At 39.8% G+C, this 13,104-nt stretch overlaps 19 non-coding genes and 9 pseudogenes across 19 annotated transcripts; all 28 read left to right on the top strand.

The window, feature by feature from the left end:
* Positions 1-285: 285 nt before the first annotated feature.
* LOC146017058 (5S ribosomal RNA) lies at positions 286-404 on the top strand. Its single transcript, XR_014449933.1, has one exon. It is a non-coding gene; the product is annotated as a 5S ribosomal RNA (ribosomal RNA).
* A 346-nt stretch (positions 405-750) lies between these two features.
* LOC146011387 (5S ribosomal RNA) lies at positions 751-869 on the top strand (annotated as a pseudogene).
* Positions 870-1,214: 345 nt separating this feature from the next.
* Positions 1,215-1,333, top strand: LOC146012352 (5S ribosomal RNA). The gene has a single exon (XR_014445520.1). It is a non-coding gene; the product is annotated as a 5S ribosomal RNA (ribosomal RNA).
* A 345-nt stretch (positions 1,334-1,678) lies between these two features.
* Positions 1,679-1,797, top strand: LOC146010491 (5S ribosomal RNA; annotated as a pseudogene).
* A 345-nt stretch (positions 1,798-2,142) lies between these two features.
* On the top strand, positions 2,143-2,261 carry LOC146010598 (5S ribosomal RNA; annotated as a pseudogene).
* A 346-nt stretch (positions 2,262-2,607) lies between these two features.
* Positions 2,608-2,726, top strand: LOC146012364 (5S ribosomal RNA). The gene has a single exon (XR_014445531.1). It is a non-coding gene; the product is annotated as a 5S ribosomal RNA (ribosomal RNA).
* A 345-nt stretch (positions 2,727-3,071) lies between these two features.
* Positions 3,072-3,190, top strand: LOC146017542 (5S ribosomal RNA). The gene has a single exon (XR_014450411.1). It is a non-coding gene; the product is annotated as a 5S ribosomal RNA (ribosomal RNA).
* A 345-nt stretch (positions 3,191-3,535) lies between these two features.
* Positions 3,536-3,654, top strand: LOC146012375 (5S ribosomal RNA). Its single transcript, XR_014445542.1, has one exon. It is a non-coding gene; the product is annotated as a 5S ribosomal RNA (ribosomal RNA).
* A 345-nt stretch (positions 3,655-3,999) lies between these two features.
* Positions 4,000-4,118, top strand: LOC146010632 (5S ribosomal RNA; annotated as a pseudogene).
* A 346-nt stretch (positions 4,119-4,464) lies between these two features.
* LOC146012387 (5S ribosomal RNA) lies at positions 4,465-4,583 on the top strand. The gene has a single exon (XR_014445553.1). It is a non-coding gene; the product is annotated as a 5S ribosomal RNA (ribosomal RNA).
* Positions 4,584-4,928: 345 nt separating this feature from the next.
* On the top strand, positions 4,929-5,047 carry LOC146012398 (5S ribosomal RNA). Its single transcript, XR_014445564.1, has one exon. It is a non-coding gene; the product is annotated as a 5S ribosomal RNA (ribosomal RNA).
* A 344-nt stretch (positions 5,048-5,391) lies between these two features.
* LOC146010599 (5S ribosomal RNA) lies at positions 5,392-5,510 on the top strand (annotated as a pseudogene).
* Positions 5,511-5,856: 346 nt separating this feature from the next.
* Positions 5,857-5,975, top strand: LOC146012409 (5S ribosomal RNA). The gene has a single exon (XR_014445575.1). It is a non-coding gene; the product is annotated as a 5S ribosomal RNA (ribosomal RNA).
* Positions 5,976-6,320: 345 nt separating this feature from the next.
* LOC146012422 (5S ribosomal RNA) lies at positions 6,321-6,439 on the top strand. Its single transcript, XR_014445587.1, has one exon. It is a non-coding gene; the product is annotated as a 5S ribosomal RNA (ribosomal RNA).
* A 345-nt stretch (positions 6,440-6,784) lies between these two features.
* Positions 6,785-6,903, top strand: LOC146011283 (5S ribosomal RNA; annotated as a pseudogene).
* Positions 6,904-7,248: 345 nt separating this feature from the next.
* Positions 7,249-7,367, top strand: LOC146017059 (5S ribosomal RNA). The gene has a single exon (XR_014449934.1). It is a non-coding gene; the product is annotated as a 5S ribosomal RNA (ribosomal RNA).
* A 345-nt stretch (positions 7,368-7,712) lies between these two features.
* Positions 7,713-7,831, top strand: LOC146012434 (5S ribosomal RNA). The gene has a single exon (XR_014445598.1). It is a non-coding gene; the product is annotated as a 5S ribosomal RNA (ribosomal RNA).
* A 345-nt stretch (positions 7,832-8,176) lies between these two features.
* On the top strand, positions 8,177-8,295 carry LOC146010988 (5S ribosomal RNA; annotated as a pseudogene).
* A 345-nt stretch (positions 8,296-8,640) lies between these two features.
* LOC146012445 (5S ribosomal RNA) lies at positions 8,641-8,759 on the top strand. Its single transcript, XR_014445609.1, has one exon. It is a non-coding gene; the product is annotated as a 5S ribosomal RNA (ribosomal RNA).
* A 345-nt stretch (positions 8,760-9,104) lies between these two features.
* Positions 9,105-9,223, top strand: LOC146016152 (5S ribosomal RNA). The gene has a single exon (XR_014449050.1). It is a non-coding gene; the product is annotated as a 5S ribosomal RNA (ribosomal RNA).
* Positions 9,224-9,568: 345 nt separating this feature from the next.
* LOC146017463 (5S ribosomal RNA) lies at positions 9,569-9,687 on the top strand. Its single transcript, XR_014450333.1, has one exon. It is a non-coding gene; the product is annotated as a 5S ribosomal RNA (ribosomal RNA).
* Positions 9,688-10,032: 345 nt separating this feature from the next.
* LOC146017543 (5S ribosomal RNA) lies at positions 10,033-10,151 on the top strand. Its single transcript, XR_014450412.1, has one exon. It is a non-coding gene; the product is annotated as a 5S ribosomal RNA (ribosomal RNA).
* Positions 10,152-10,496: 345 nt separating this feature from the next.
* Positions 10,497-10,615, top strand: LOC146010474 (5S ribosomal RNA; annotated as a pseudogene).
* A 345-nt stretch (positions 10,616-10,960) lies between these two features.
* LOC146017544 (5S ribosomal RNA) lies at positions 10,961-11,079 on the top strand. Its single transcript, XR_014450413.1, has one exon. It is a non-coding gene; the product is annotated as a 5S ribosomal RNA (ribosomal RNA).
* Positions 11,080-11,424: 345 nt separating this feature from the next.
* LOC146016023 (5S ribosomal RNA) lies at positions 11,425-11,543 on the top strand. The gene has a single exon (XR_014448926.1). It is a non-coding gene; the product is annotated as a 5S ribosomal RNA (ribosomal RNA).
* Positions 11,544-11,888: 345 nt separating this feature from the next.
* Positions 11,889-12,007, top strand: LOC146016933 (5S ribosomal RNA). The gene has a single exon (XR_014449812.1). It is a non-coding gene; the product is annotated as a 5S ribosomal RNA (ribosomal RNA).
* A 346-nt stretch (positions 12,008-12,353) lies between these two features.
* On the top strand, positions 12,354-12,472 carry LOC146010860 (5S ribosomal RNA; annotated as a pseudogene).
* A 345-nt stretch (positions 12,473-12,817) lies between these two features.
* LOC146016934 (5S ribosomal RNA) lies at positions 12,818-12,936 on the top strand. The gene has a single exon (XR_014449813.1). It is a non-coding gene; the product is annotated as a 5S ribosomal RNA (ribosomal RNA).
* Positions 12,937-13,104: the final 168 nt, after the last annotated feature.

A 13,104-nucleotide genomic window follows, 5' to 3' on the forward strand; every position in this document is an offset into this window, starting at 1 on the left:
TTTTATTGCCAGTACAGACATTTGGAAGAGGTCAAACAGACACAATAGCCATCACCTAAAGACTTACCACACTGTTTAGGCCCAATTCCAACTGCTTTTGGCAGCTAAACAGTGTTGGGCCTCTTTAGTAGTTTAATTTAAGACTCCCTGCTAATATCATGTCCTGTAGGTCTTTTTACATTACCAACACATGATTTTTTTCAGTAAGCCAATACAGTTAGGAAACTTTTTTATTAGCTTACCTGGTGATAGAAGTAGAAGAGGGCAAAAAAGTGGCTTTAACTCACCTACAGCCATACCACATTGGATAGGCCCAATCTCATCTGATCTTGGAAGCTAAGCAGTGTTGGGCCTGGTTAGTACTTGGGTGGGAGACCACATGGGGACACCAGGTGCTGTATGTTTTTTTCACATTACTGGCAAATTGTTTTTATTCTCTAGCTATTTAAATAGGAAACTTTTTCTTTTTATTGCCAGCACAGACATTTGGAAGAGGTCAAACAGACACAATAGCCATCACCTAAAGACTTACCACACTGTTTAGGCCCAATTCCAACTGCTTTTGGCAGCTAAACAGTGTTGAGCCTCTTTAGTAGTTTAATTTAAGACCCCCTGCTAATATCATGTCCTGTAGGTCTTTTTACATTACCAACACATGATTTTTTTCAGTAAGCCAATACAGTTAGGAAACTTTTTTATTAGCTTACCTGGTGATAGAAGTAGAAGAGGGCAAAAAAGTGCCTGTATCTCATCTACAGTCATACCACATTGGATAGGCCCAATCTCGTCTGATCCTGGAAGCTAAGCAGTATTGGGCCTGGTTAGTACTTGGGTGGGAGACCACATGGGAACACCAGGTGCAGTAGGTTTTTTCACATTACAGGCAAATTGTTTTTATTCTCTAGCTATTTAAATTGGAAACTTTTTATTTTTATTGCCAGTACAGACATTTGGAAGAGGTCAAACAGACACAATAGCCATCACCTAAAGACTTACCACACTGTTTAGGCCCAATTCCAACTGCTTTTGGCAGCTAAACAGTGTTGGGCCTCTTTAGTAGTTTAATTTAAGACTCCCTGCTAATATCATGTCCTGTAGGTCTTTTTACATTACCAACACATGATTTTTTTCAGTAAGCCAATACAGTTAGGAAACTTTTGTATTAGCTTACCTGGTGATAGAAGTAGAAGAGGGCAAAAAAGTGCCTGTATCTCACCTACAGCCATACCACATTGGATAGGCCCAATCTCGTCTGATCTTGGAAGCTAAGCAGTGTTGGGCCTGGTTAGTACTTGGGTGGGAGACCACATGGGAACACCAGGTGCTGTAGGTTTTTTCACATTACAGGCAAATTGTTTTTATTCTCTAGCTATTTAAATTGGAAACTTTTTCTTTTTATTGCCAGTACAGACATTTGGAAGAGGTCAAACAGACACAATAGCCATCACCTAAAGACTTACCACACTGTTTAGGCCAAATTCCAACTGCTTTTGGCAGCTAAACAGTGTTGAGCCTCTTTAGTAGTTTAATTTAAGACCCCCTGCTAATATCATGTCCTGTAGGTCTTTTTACATTACCAGTACATGATTTTTTTCAGTAAGCCAATACAGTTAGGAAACTTTTTTATTAGCTTACCTGGTGATAGAAGTAGAAGAGGGCAAAAAAGTGCCTGTATCTCACCTACAGCCATACCACATTGGATAGGCCCATTCTCGTCTGATCTTGGAAGCTAAGCAGTGTTGGGCCTGGTTAGTACATGGGTGGGAGACCACATGGGAACACCAGGTGCTGTAGGTTTTTTCACATTACAGGCAAATTGTTTTTATTCTCTAGCTATTTAAATTGGAAACTTTTTCTTTTTATTGCCAGTACAGACATTTGGAAGAGGTCAAACAGAAACAATAGCCATCACCTAAAGACTTACCACACTGTTTAGGCCGAATTCCAACTGCTTTTGGCAGCTAAACAGTGTTGAGCCTCTTTAGTAGTTTAATTTAAGACCCCCTGCTAATATCATGTCCTGTAGGTCTTTTTACGTTACCAACATATGATTTTTTTCAGTAAGCCAATACAGTTAGGAAACTTTTTTATTAGCTTACCTGGTGATAGAAGTAGAAGAGGGCAAATAAGTGCCTGTATCTCACCTACAGCCATACCACATTGGATAGGCCCAATCTTGTCTGATCTTGTAAGCTAAGCAGTGTTGGGCCTGGATAGTACTTGGGTGGGAGACCACATGGGAACACCAGGTGCTGTAGGTTTTTTCACATTACTGGCAAATTGTTTTTATTCTCTAGCTATTTAAATTGGAAACTTTTTCTTTTTATTGCCAGCACTGACATTTGGAAGAGGTAAAACAGACACAATATCCATCACCTAAAGACTTACCACACTGTTTAGGCCCAATTCCAACTGCTTTTGGCAGCTAAACAGTGTTGAGGCTCTTTAGTAGTTTAATTTAAGACCCCCTGCTAATATCATGTCCTGTAGGTCTTTTTACATTACCAACACATGATTTTTTTTAAGTAAGCCAATACAGTTAGGAAACTTTTTTATTAGCTTACCTGGTGATAGAAGTAGAAGAGGGCAAAAAAGTGCCTGTATTTCACCTACAGCCATACCACATTGGATAGGCCCAATCTCGTCTGATCTTGGAAGCTAAGCAGTGTTGGGCCTGGTTAGTACTTGGGTGGGAGACCACATGGGAACACCAGGTGCTGTAGGTTTTTTCACATTACTGGCTAATTGTTTTTATTCTCTAGCTATTTAAATTTGAAACTTTTTCTTTTTATTGCCAGCACTGACATTTGGAAGAGGTAAAACAGACACAATATCCATCACCTAAAGACTTACCACACTGTTTAGGCCGAATTCCAACTGCTTTTGGCAGCTAAACAGTGTTGAGCCTCTTTAGTAGTTTAATTTAAGACCCCCTGCTAATATCATGTCCTGTAGGTCTTTTTACATTACCAACACATGATTTTTTTCAGTAAGCCAATACAGTTAGGAAACTTTTGTATTAGCTTACCTGGTGATAGAAGTAGAAGAGGGCAAAAAAGTGCCTGCATCTCACCTACAGCCATACCACATTGGATAGGCCCAACCTCGTCTGATCTTGGAAGCTAAGCAGTGTTGGGCCTGGTTAGTACTTGGGTGGGAGACCACATGGAAACACCAGGTGCTGTAGGTTTTTTCACATTACTGGCAAATTGTTTTTATTCTCTAGCTATTTAAATTGGAAACTTTTTCTTTTTATTGCCAGCACTGACATTTGGAAGAGGTAAAACAGACACAATATCCATCACCTAAAGACTTACCACACTGTTTTGGCCCAATTCCAACTGCTTTTGGCAGGTAAACAGTGTTGAGGCTATTTAGTAGTTTAATTTAAGACCCCCTGCTAATATCATGTCCTGTAGGTCTTTTTACATTACCAACACATGATTTTTTTCAGTAAGCCAATACAGTTAGGAAACTTTTTTATTAGCTTACCTGGTGATAGAAGTAGAAGAGGGCAAAAAAGTGCCTGTATCTCACCTACAGCCATACCACATTGGATAGGCCCAATCTCGTCTGATCTTGGAAGCTAAGCAGTGTTGGGCCTGGTTAGTACTTGGGTGGGAGACCACATGGGAACACCAGGTGCTGTAGGTTTTTTCACATTACTGGCTAATTGTTTTTATTCTCTAGCTATTTAAATTGGAAACTTTTTCTTTTTATTGCCAGCACAGACATTTGGAAGAGGTCAAACAGACACAATAGCCATCACCTAAAGACTTACCACACTGTTTAGGCCCAATTCCAACTGCTTTTGGCAGCTAAACAGTGTTGAGCCTCTTTAGTAGTTTAATTTAAGACCCCCTGCTAATATCATGTCCTGTAGGTCTTTTTACATTACCAACACATGATTTTTTTCAGTAAGCCAATACAGTTAGGAAAATTTTGTATTAGCTTACCTGGTGATAGAAGTAGAAGAGGGCAAAAAAGTGCCTGTATCTCATCTACAGCCATACCACATTGGATAGGCCCAACCTCGTCTGATCTTGGAAGCTAAGCAGTGTTGGGCCTGGTTAGTACTTGGGTGGGAGACCACATGGAAACACCAGGTGCTGTAGGTTTTTTCACATTACTGGCAAATTGTTTTTATTCTCTAGCTATTTAAATTGGAAACTTTTTCTTTTTATTGCCAGCACTGACATTTGGAAGAGGTAAAACAGACACAATATCCATCACCTAAAGACTTACCACACTGTTTAGGCCCAATTCCAACTGCTTTTGGCAGCTAAACAGTGTTGAGGCTCTTTAGTAGTTTAATTTAAGAACCCCTGCTAATATCATGTCCTGTAGGTCTTTTTACATTACCAACACATGATTTTTTTTAAGTAAGCCAATACAGTTAGGAAACTTTTTTATTAGCTTACCTGGTGATAGAAGTAGAAGAGGGCAAAAAAGTGCCTGTATCTCACCTACAGCCATACCACATTGGATAGGCCCAATCTCGTCTGATCTTGGAAGCTAAGCAGTGTTGGGCCTGGTTAGTACTTGGGTGGGAGACCACATGGGAACACCAGGTGCTGTAGGTTTTTTCATATTACTGGCTAATTGTTTTTATTCTCTAGCTATTTAAATTGGAAACTTTTTCTTTTTATTGCCAGCACTGACATTTGGAAGAGGTAAAACAGACACAATATCCATCACCTAAAGACTTACCACACTGTTTTGGCCCAATTCCAACTGCTTTTGGCAGGTAAACAGTGTTGAGGCTATTTAGTAGTTTAATTTAAGACCCCCTGATAATATCATGTCCTGTAGGTCTTTTTACATTACCAACACATGATTTTTTTCAGTAAGCCAATACAGTTAGGAAACTTTTGTATTAGCTTACCTGGTGATAGAAGTAGAAGAGGGCAAAAAAGTGCCTGTATCTCACCTACAGCCATACCACATTGGATAGGCCCAATCTCGTCTGATCTTGGAAGCTAAGCAGTGTTGGGCCTGGTTAGTACTTGGGTGGGAGACCACATGGGAACACCAGGTGCTGTAGGTTTTTTCACATTACTGGCAAATTGTTTTTATTCTCTAGCTATTTAGATTGGAAACGTTTTCTTTTTATTGCCAGCACAGACATTTGGAAGAGTTCAAACAGACACAATAGCCATCACCTAAAGACTTACCACACTGTTTAGGCCGAATTCCAACTGCTTTTGGCAGCTAAACAGTGTTGAGCCTCTTTAGTAGTTTAATTTAAGACCCCCTGCTAATATCATGTCCTGTGGTCTTTTTACGTTACCAACATATGATTTTTTTCAGTAAGCCAATACAGTTAGGAAACTTTTTTATTAGCTTACCTGGTGATAGAAGTAGAAGAGGGCAAATAAGTGCCTGTATCTCACCTACAGCCATACCACATTGGATAGGCCCAATCTTGTCTGATCTTGTAAGCTAAGCAGTGTTGGGCCTGGATAGTACTTGGGTGGGAGACCACATGGGAACACCAGGTGCTGTAGGTTTTTTCACATTACTGGCAAATTGTTTTTATTCTCTAGCTATTTAAATTGGAAACTTTTTCTTTTTATTGCCAGCACTGACATTTGGAAGAGGTAAAACAGACACAATATCCATCACCTAAAGACTTACCACACTGTTTAGGCCCAATTCCAACTGCTTTTGGCAGCTAAACAGTGTTGAGGCTCTTTAGTAGTTTAATTTAAGACCCCCTGCTAATATCATGTCCTGTAGGTCTTTTTACATTACCAACACATGATTTTTTTTAAGTAAGCCAATACAGTTAGGAAACTTTTTTATTAGCTTACCTGGTGATAGAAGTAGAAGAGGGCAAAAAAGTGCCTGTATCTCACCTACAGCCATACCACATTGGATAGGCCCAATCTCGTCTGATCTTGGAAGCTAAGCAGTGTTGGGCCTGGTTAGTACTTGGGTGGGAGACCACATGGGAACACCAGGTGCTGTAGGTTTTTTCATATTACTGGCTAATTGTTTTTATTCTCTAGCTATTTAAATTGGAAACTTTTTCTTTTTATTGCCAGCACAGACATTTGGAAGAGGTCAAACAGACACAATAGCCATCACCTAAAGACTTGCCACACTGTTTAGGCCCAATTCCAACTGCTTTTGGCAGCTAAACAGTGTTGAGCCTCTTTAGTAGTTTAATTTAAGACCCCCTGCTAATATCATGTCCTTTAGGTCTTTTTACATTACCAACACATGATTTTTTTCAGTAAGCCAATACAGTTAGGAAACTTTTGTATTAGCTTACCTGGTGATAGAAGTAGAAGCGGGCAAAAAAGTGCCTTTAACTCACCTACAGCCATACCACATTGGATAGGCCCAATCTCGTCTGATCTTGGAAGCTAAGCAGTGTTGGGCCTGGTTAGTACTTGGGTGGGAGACCACATGGGAACACCAGGTGCTGTAGGTTTTTTCACATTACTGGCAAATTGTTTTTATTCTCTAGCTATTTAAATAGGAAACTTTATCTTTTTATTGCCAGCACAGACATTTGGAAGAGGTCAAACAGACACAATAGCCATCACCTAAAGACTTACCAAACTGTTTAGGCCCAATTCCAACTGCTTTTGGCAGCTAAACAGTGTTGAGCCTCTTTAGTAGTTTAATTTAAGACCCCCTGCTAATATCATGTCCTGTAGGTCTTTTTACATTACCAACACATGATTTTTTTCAGTAAGCCAATACAGTTAGGAAACTTTTTTATTAGCTTACCTGGTGATAGAAGTAGAAGAGGGCAAAAAAGTGCCTGTATCTCAACTACAGCTATACCACATTGGATAGGCCCAATCTTGTCTGATCTTGGAAGCTAAGCAGTGTTGGGCCTGGTTAGTACTTGGGTGAGAGACCACATGGGAACACCAGGTGCTGTAGGTTTTTTCACATTACAGGCAAATTGTTTTTATTCTCTAGCTATTTAAATTGGAAACTTTTTATTTTTATTGCCAGTACAGACATTTGGAAGAGGTCAAACAGACACAATAGCCATCACCTAAAGACTTACCACACTGTTTAGGCCCAATTCCAACTGCTTTTGGCAGCTAAACAGTGTTGGGCCTCTTTAGTAGTTTAATTTAAGACTCCCTGCTAATATCATGTCCTGTAGGTCTTTTTACATTACCAACACATGATTTTTTTCAGTAAGCCAATACAGTTAGGAAACTTTTTTATTAGCTTACCTGGTGATAGAAGTAGAAGAGGGCAAAAAAGTGGCTTTAACACACCTACAGCCATACCACATTGGATAGGCCCAATCTCATCTGATCTTGGAAGCTAAGCAGTGTTGGGCCTGGTTAGTACTTGGGTGGGAGACCACATGGGGACACCAGGTGCTGTATGTTTTTTCACATTACTGGCAAATTGTTTTTATTCTCTAGCTATTTAAATAGGAAACTTTTTCTTTTTATTGCCAGCACAGACATTTGGAAGAGGTCAAACAGACACAATAGCCATCACCTAAAGACTTACCACACTGTTTAGGCCCAATTCCAACTGCTTTTGGCAGCTAAACAGTGTTGAGCCTCTTTAGTAGTTTAATTTAAGACCCCCTGCTAATATCATGTCCTGTAGGTCTTTTTACATTACCAACACATAATTTTTTTCAGTAAGCCAATACAGTTAGGAAACTTTTGTATTAGCTTACCTGGTGATAGAAGTAGAAGAGGGCAAAAAAGTGCCTTTAACTCACCTACAGCCATACCACATTGGATAGGCCCAATCTCGTCTGATCTTGGAAGCTAAGCAGTGTTGGGCCTGGTTAGTACTTGGGTGGGAGACCACATGGGAACACCAGGTGCTGTAGGTTTTTTCACATTACTGGCAAATTGTTTTTATTCTCTAGCTATTTAAATAGGAAACTTTATCTTTTTATTGCCAGCACAGACATTTGGAAGAGGTCAAACAGACACAATAGCCATCACCTAAAGACTTACCAAACTGTTTAGGCCCAATTCCAACTGCTTTTGACAGCTAAACAGTGTTGAGCCTCTTTAGTAGTTTAATTTAAGACCCCCTGCTAATATCATGTCCTGTAGGTCTTTTTACATTACCAACACATGATTTTTTTCAGTAAGCCAATACAGTTAGGAAACTTTTTTATTAGCTTACCTGGTGATAGAAGTAGAAGAGGGCAAAAAAGTGCCTGTATCTCAACTACAGCCATACCACATTGGATAGGCCCAATCTCGTCTGATCTTGGAAGCTAAGCAGTATTGGGCCTGGTTAGTACTTGGGTGGGAGACCACATGGGAACACCAGGTGCAGTAGGTTTTTTCACATTACAGGCAAATTGTTTTTATTCTCTAGCTATTTAAATTGGAAACTTTTTATTTTTATTGCCAGTACAGACATTTGGAAGAGGTCAAACAGACACAATAGCCATCACCTAAAGACTTACCACACTGTTTAGGCCCAATTCCAACTGCTTTTGGCAGCTAAACAGTGTTGGGCCTCTTTAGTAGTTTAATTTAAGACTCCCTGCTAATATCATGTCCCGTAGGTCTTTTTACATTACCAACACATGATTTTTTTCAGTAAGCCAATACAGTTAGGAAACTTTTGTATTAGCTTACCTGGTGATAGAAGTAGAAGAGGGCAAAAAAGTGCCTGTATCTCACCTACAGCCATACCACATTGGATAGGCCCAATCTCGTCTGATCTTGGAAGCTAAGCAGTGTTGGGCCTGGTTAGTACTTGGGTGGGAGACCACATGGGAACACCAGGTGCTGTAGGTTTTTTCACATTACAGGCAAATTGTTTTTATTCTCTAGCTATTTAAATTGGAAACTTTTTCTTTTTATTGCCAGTACAGACATTTGGAAGAGGTCAAACAGACACAATAGCCATCACCTAAAGACTTACCACACTGTTTAGGCCCAATTCCAACTGCTTTTGGCAGCTAAACAGTGTTGAGCCTCTTTAGTAGTTTAATTTAAGACCCCCTGCTAATATCATGTCCTGTAGGTCTTTTTACATTACCAACATATGATTTTTTTCAGTAAGCCAATACAGTTAGGAAACTTTTTTATTAGCTTACCTGGTGATAGAAGTAGAAGAGGGCAAATAAGTGCCTGTATCTCACCTACAGCCATACCACATTGGATAGGCCCAATCTTGTCTGATCTTGGAAGCTAAGCAGTGTTGGGCCTGGATAGTACTTGGGTGGGAGACCACATGGGAACACCAGGTGCTGTAGGTTTTTTCACATTACTGGCAAATTGTTTTTATTCTCTAGCTATTTAAATTGGAAACTTTTTCTTTTTATTGCCAGCACTGACATTTGGAAGAGGTAAAACAGACACAATATCCATCACCTAAGACTTACCACACTGTTTAGGCCCAATTCCAACTGCTTTTGGCAGCTAAACAGTGTTGAGGCTCTTTAGTAGTTTAATTTAAGACCCCCTGCTAATATCATGTCCTGTAGGTCTTTTTACATTACCAACACATGATTTTTTTTAAGTAAGCCAATACAGTTAGGAAACTTTTTTATTAGCTTACCTGGTGATAGAAGTAGAAGAGGGCAAAAAAGTGCCTGTATCTCACCTACAGCCATACCACATTGGATAGGCCCAATCTCGTCTGATCTTGGAAGCTAAACAGTGTTGGGCCTGGTTAGTACTTGGGTGGGAGAGCACATGGGAACACCAGGTGCTGTAGGTTTTTTCACATTACTGGCTAATTGTTTTTATTCTCTAGCTATTTAAATTGGAAACTTTTTCTTTTTATTGCCAGCACAGACATTTGGAAGAGGTCAAACAGACACAATAGCCATCACCTAAAGACTTGACACACTGTTTAGGCCCAATTCCAACTGCTTTTGGCAGCTAAACAGTGTTGAGCCTCTTTAGTAGTTTAATTTAAGACCCCCTGCTAATATCATGTCCTGTAGGTCTTTTTACATTACCAACACATGATTTTTTTCAGTAAGCCAATACAGTTAGGAAACTTTTGTATTAGCTTACCTGGTGATAGAAGTAGAAGAGGGCAAAAAAGTGCCTGTATCTCACCTACAGCCATACCACATTGGATAGGCCCAACCTCGTCTGATCTTGGAAGCTAAGCAGTGTTGGGCCTGGTTAGTACTTGGGTGGGAGACCACATGGAAACACCAGGTGCTGTAGGTTTTTTCACATTACTGGCAAATTGTTTTTATTCTCTAGCTATTTAAATTGGAAACTTTTTCTTTTTATTGCCAGCACTGACATTTGGAAGAGGTAAAACAGACACAATATCCATCACCTAAAGACTTACCACACTGTTTTGGCCCAATTCCAACTGCTTTTGGCAGGTAAACAGTGTTGAGGCTATTTAGTAGTTTAATTTAAGACCCCCTGCTAATATCATGTCCTGTAGGTCTTTTTACATTACCAACACATGATTTTTTTCAGTAAGCCAATACAGTTAGGAAACTTTTTTATTAGCTTACCTGGTGATAGAAGTAGAAGAGGGCAAAAAAGTGCCTGTATCTCACCTACAGCCATACCACATTGGATAGTCCCAATCTCGTCTGATCTTGGAAGCTAAGCAGTGTTGGGCCTGGTTAGTTCTTGGGTGGGAGACCACATGGGAACACCAGGTGCAGTAGGTTTTTTCACATTACAGGCAAATTGTTTTTATTCTCTAGCTATTTAAATTGGAAACTTTTTCTTTTTATTGCCAGTACAGACATTTGGAAGAGGTCAAACAGACACAATAGCCATCATCTAAAGACTTACCACACTGTTTAGGCCCAATTCCAACTGCTTTTGGCAGGTAAACAGTGTTGAGGCTATTTAGTAGTTTAATTTAAGACCCCCTGCTAATATCATGTCCTGTAGGTCTTTTTACATTACCAACACATGATTTTTTTCAGTAAGCCAATACAGTTAGGAAACTTTTGTATTAGCTTACCTGGTGATAGAAGTAGAAGAGGGCAAAAAAGTGCCTGTATCTCACCTACAGCCATACCACATTGGATAGGCCCAACCTCGTCTGATCTTGGAAGCTAAGCAGTGTTGGGCCTGGTTAGTACTTGGGTGGGAGACCACATGGAAACACCAGGTGCTGTAGGTTTTTTCACATTACTGGCAAATTGTTTTTATTCTCTAGCTATTTAAATTGGAAACTTTTTCTTTTTATTGCCAGCACTGACATTTGGAAGAGGTAAAACAGACACAATATCCATCACCTAAAGACTTACCACACTGTTTTGGCCCAATTCCAACTGCTTTTGGCAGGTAAACAGTGTTGAGGCTATTTAGTAGTTTAATTTAAGACCCCCTGCTAATATCATGTCCTGTAGGTCTTTTTACATTACCAACACATGATTTTTTTCAGTAAGCCAATACAGTTAGGAAACTTTTTTATTAGCTTACCTGGTGATAGAAGTAGAAGAGGGCAAAAAAGTGCCTGTATCTCACCTACAGCCATACCACATTGGATAGTCCCAATCTCGTCTGATCTTGGAAGCTAAGCAGTGTTGGGCCTGGTTAGTACTTGGGTGGGAGACCACATGGGAACACCAGGTGCAGTAGGTTTTTTCACATTACAGGCAAATTGTTTTTATTCTCTAGCTATTTAAATTGGAAACTTTTTCTTTTTATTGCCAGTACAGACATTTGGAAGAGGTCAAACAGACACAATAGCCATCACCTAAAGACTTACCACACTGTTTAGGCCCAATTCCAACTGCTTTTGGCAGCTAAACAGTGTTGAGCCTCTTTAGTAGTTTAATTTAAGACCCCCTGCTAATATCATGTCCTGTAGGTCTTTTTACATTACCAACACATGATTTTTTTCAGTAAGCCAATACAGTTAGGAAACTTTTTTATTAGATTACCTGGTGATAGAAGTAGAAGAGGGCAAAAAAGTGCCTGTATCTCACCTACAGCCATACCACATTGGATAGGCCCAACCTCGTCTGATCTTGGAAGCTAAGCAGTGTTGGACCTGGTTAGTACTTGGGTGGGAGACCACATGGGAACACCAGGTGCTGTAGGTTTTTTCACATTACTGGCAAATTGTTTTTATTCTCTAGATATTTAAATTGGAAACTTTTTCTTTTTATTGCCAGCACTGACATTTGGAAGAGGTAAAACAGACACAATATCCATCACCTAAAGACTTACCACACTGTTTAGGCCCAATTCCAACTGCTTTTGGCAGCTAAACAGTGTTGAGGCTCTTTAGTAGTTTAATTTAAGACCCCCTGCTAATATCATGTCCTGTAGATCTTTTTACATTACCAACACATGATTTTTTTGAAGTAAGCCAATACAGTGAGGAAACTTTTTTATTAGCTTACCTGGTGATAGAAGTAGAAGAGGGCAAAAAAGTGCCTGTATCTCACCTACAGCCATACCACATTGGATAGGCCCAATCTCGTCTGACCTAAGAAGCTAAGCAGTGTTGGGCCTGGTTAGTACTTGGGTGGGAGACCACATGGGAACACCAGGTGCTGTAGGTTTTTTCACATTACTGGCAAATTGTTTTTATTCTCTAGCTATTTAAATTGGAAACTTTTTCTTTTTATTGCCAGCACAGACATTTGGAAGAGGTCAAACAGACACAATAGCCATCACCTAAAGACTTGCCACACTGTTTAGGCCCAATTCCAACTGCTTTTGGCAGCTAAACAGTGTTGAGCCTCTTTAGTAGTTTAATTTAAGACCCCCTGCTAATATCATGTCCTGTAGGTCTTTTTACATTACCAACACATGATTTTTTTCAGTAAGCCAATACAGTTAGGAAACTTTTGTATTAGCTTACCTGGTGATAGAAGTAGAAGAGGGCAAAAAAGTGCCTGTATCTCACCTACAGCCATACCACATTGGATAGGCCCAACCTCGTCTGATCTTGGAAGCTAAGCAGTGTTGGACCTGGTTAGTACTTGGGTGGGAGACCACATGGGAACACCAGGTGCTGTAGGTTTTTTCACATTACTGGCAAATTGTTTTTATTCTCTAGCTATTTAAATTGGAAACTTTTTCTTTTTATTGCCAGTACAGACATTTGGAAGAGGTCAAACAGACACAATAGCCATCACCTAAAGACTTACCACACTGTTTAGGCCCAATTCCAACTGCTTTTGGCAGCTAA

Source organism: Crinia signifera, chromosome 6 (assembly GCF_055691185.1).
Source record: "Crinia signifera chromosome 6, ASM5569118v1, whole genome shotgun sequence".
Lineage (NCBI taxonomy): Eukaryota > Metazoa > Chordata > Amphibia > Anura > Myobatrachidae > Crinia > Crinia signifera.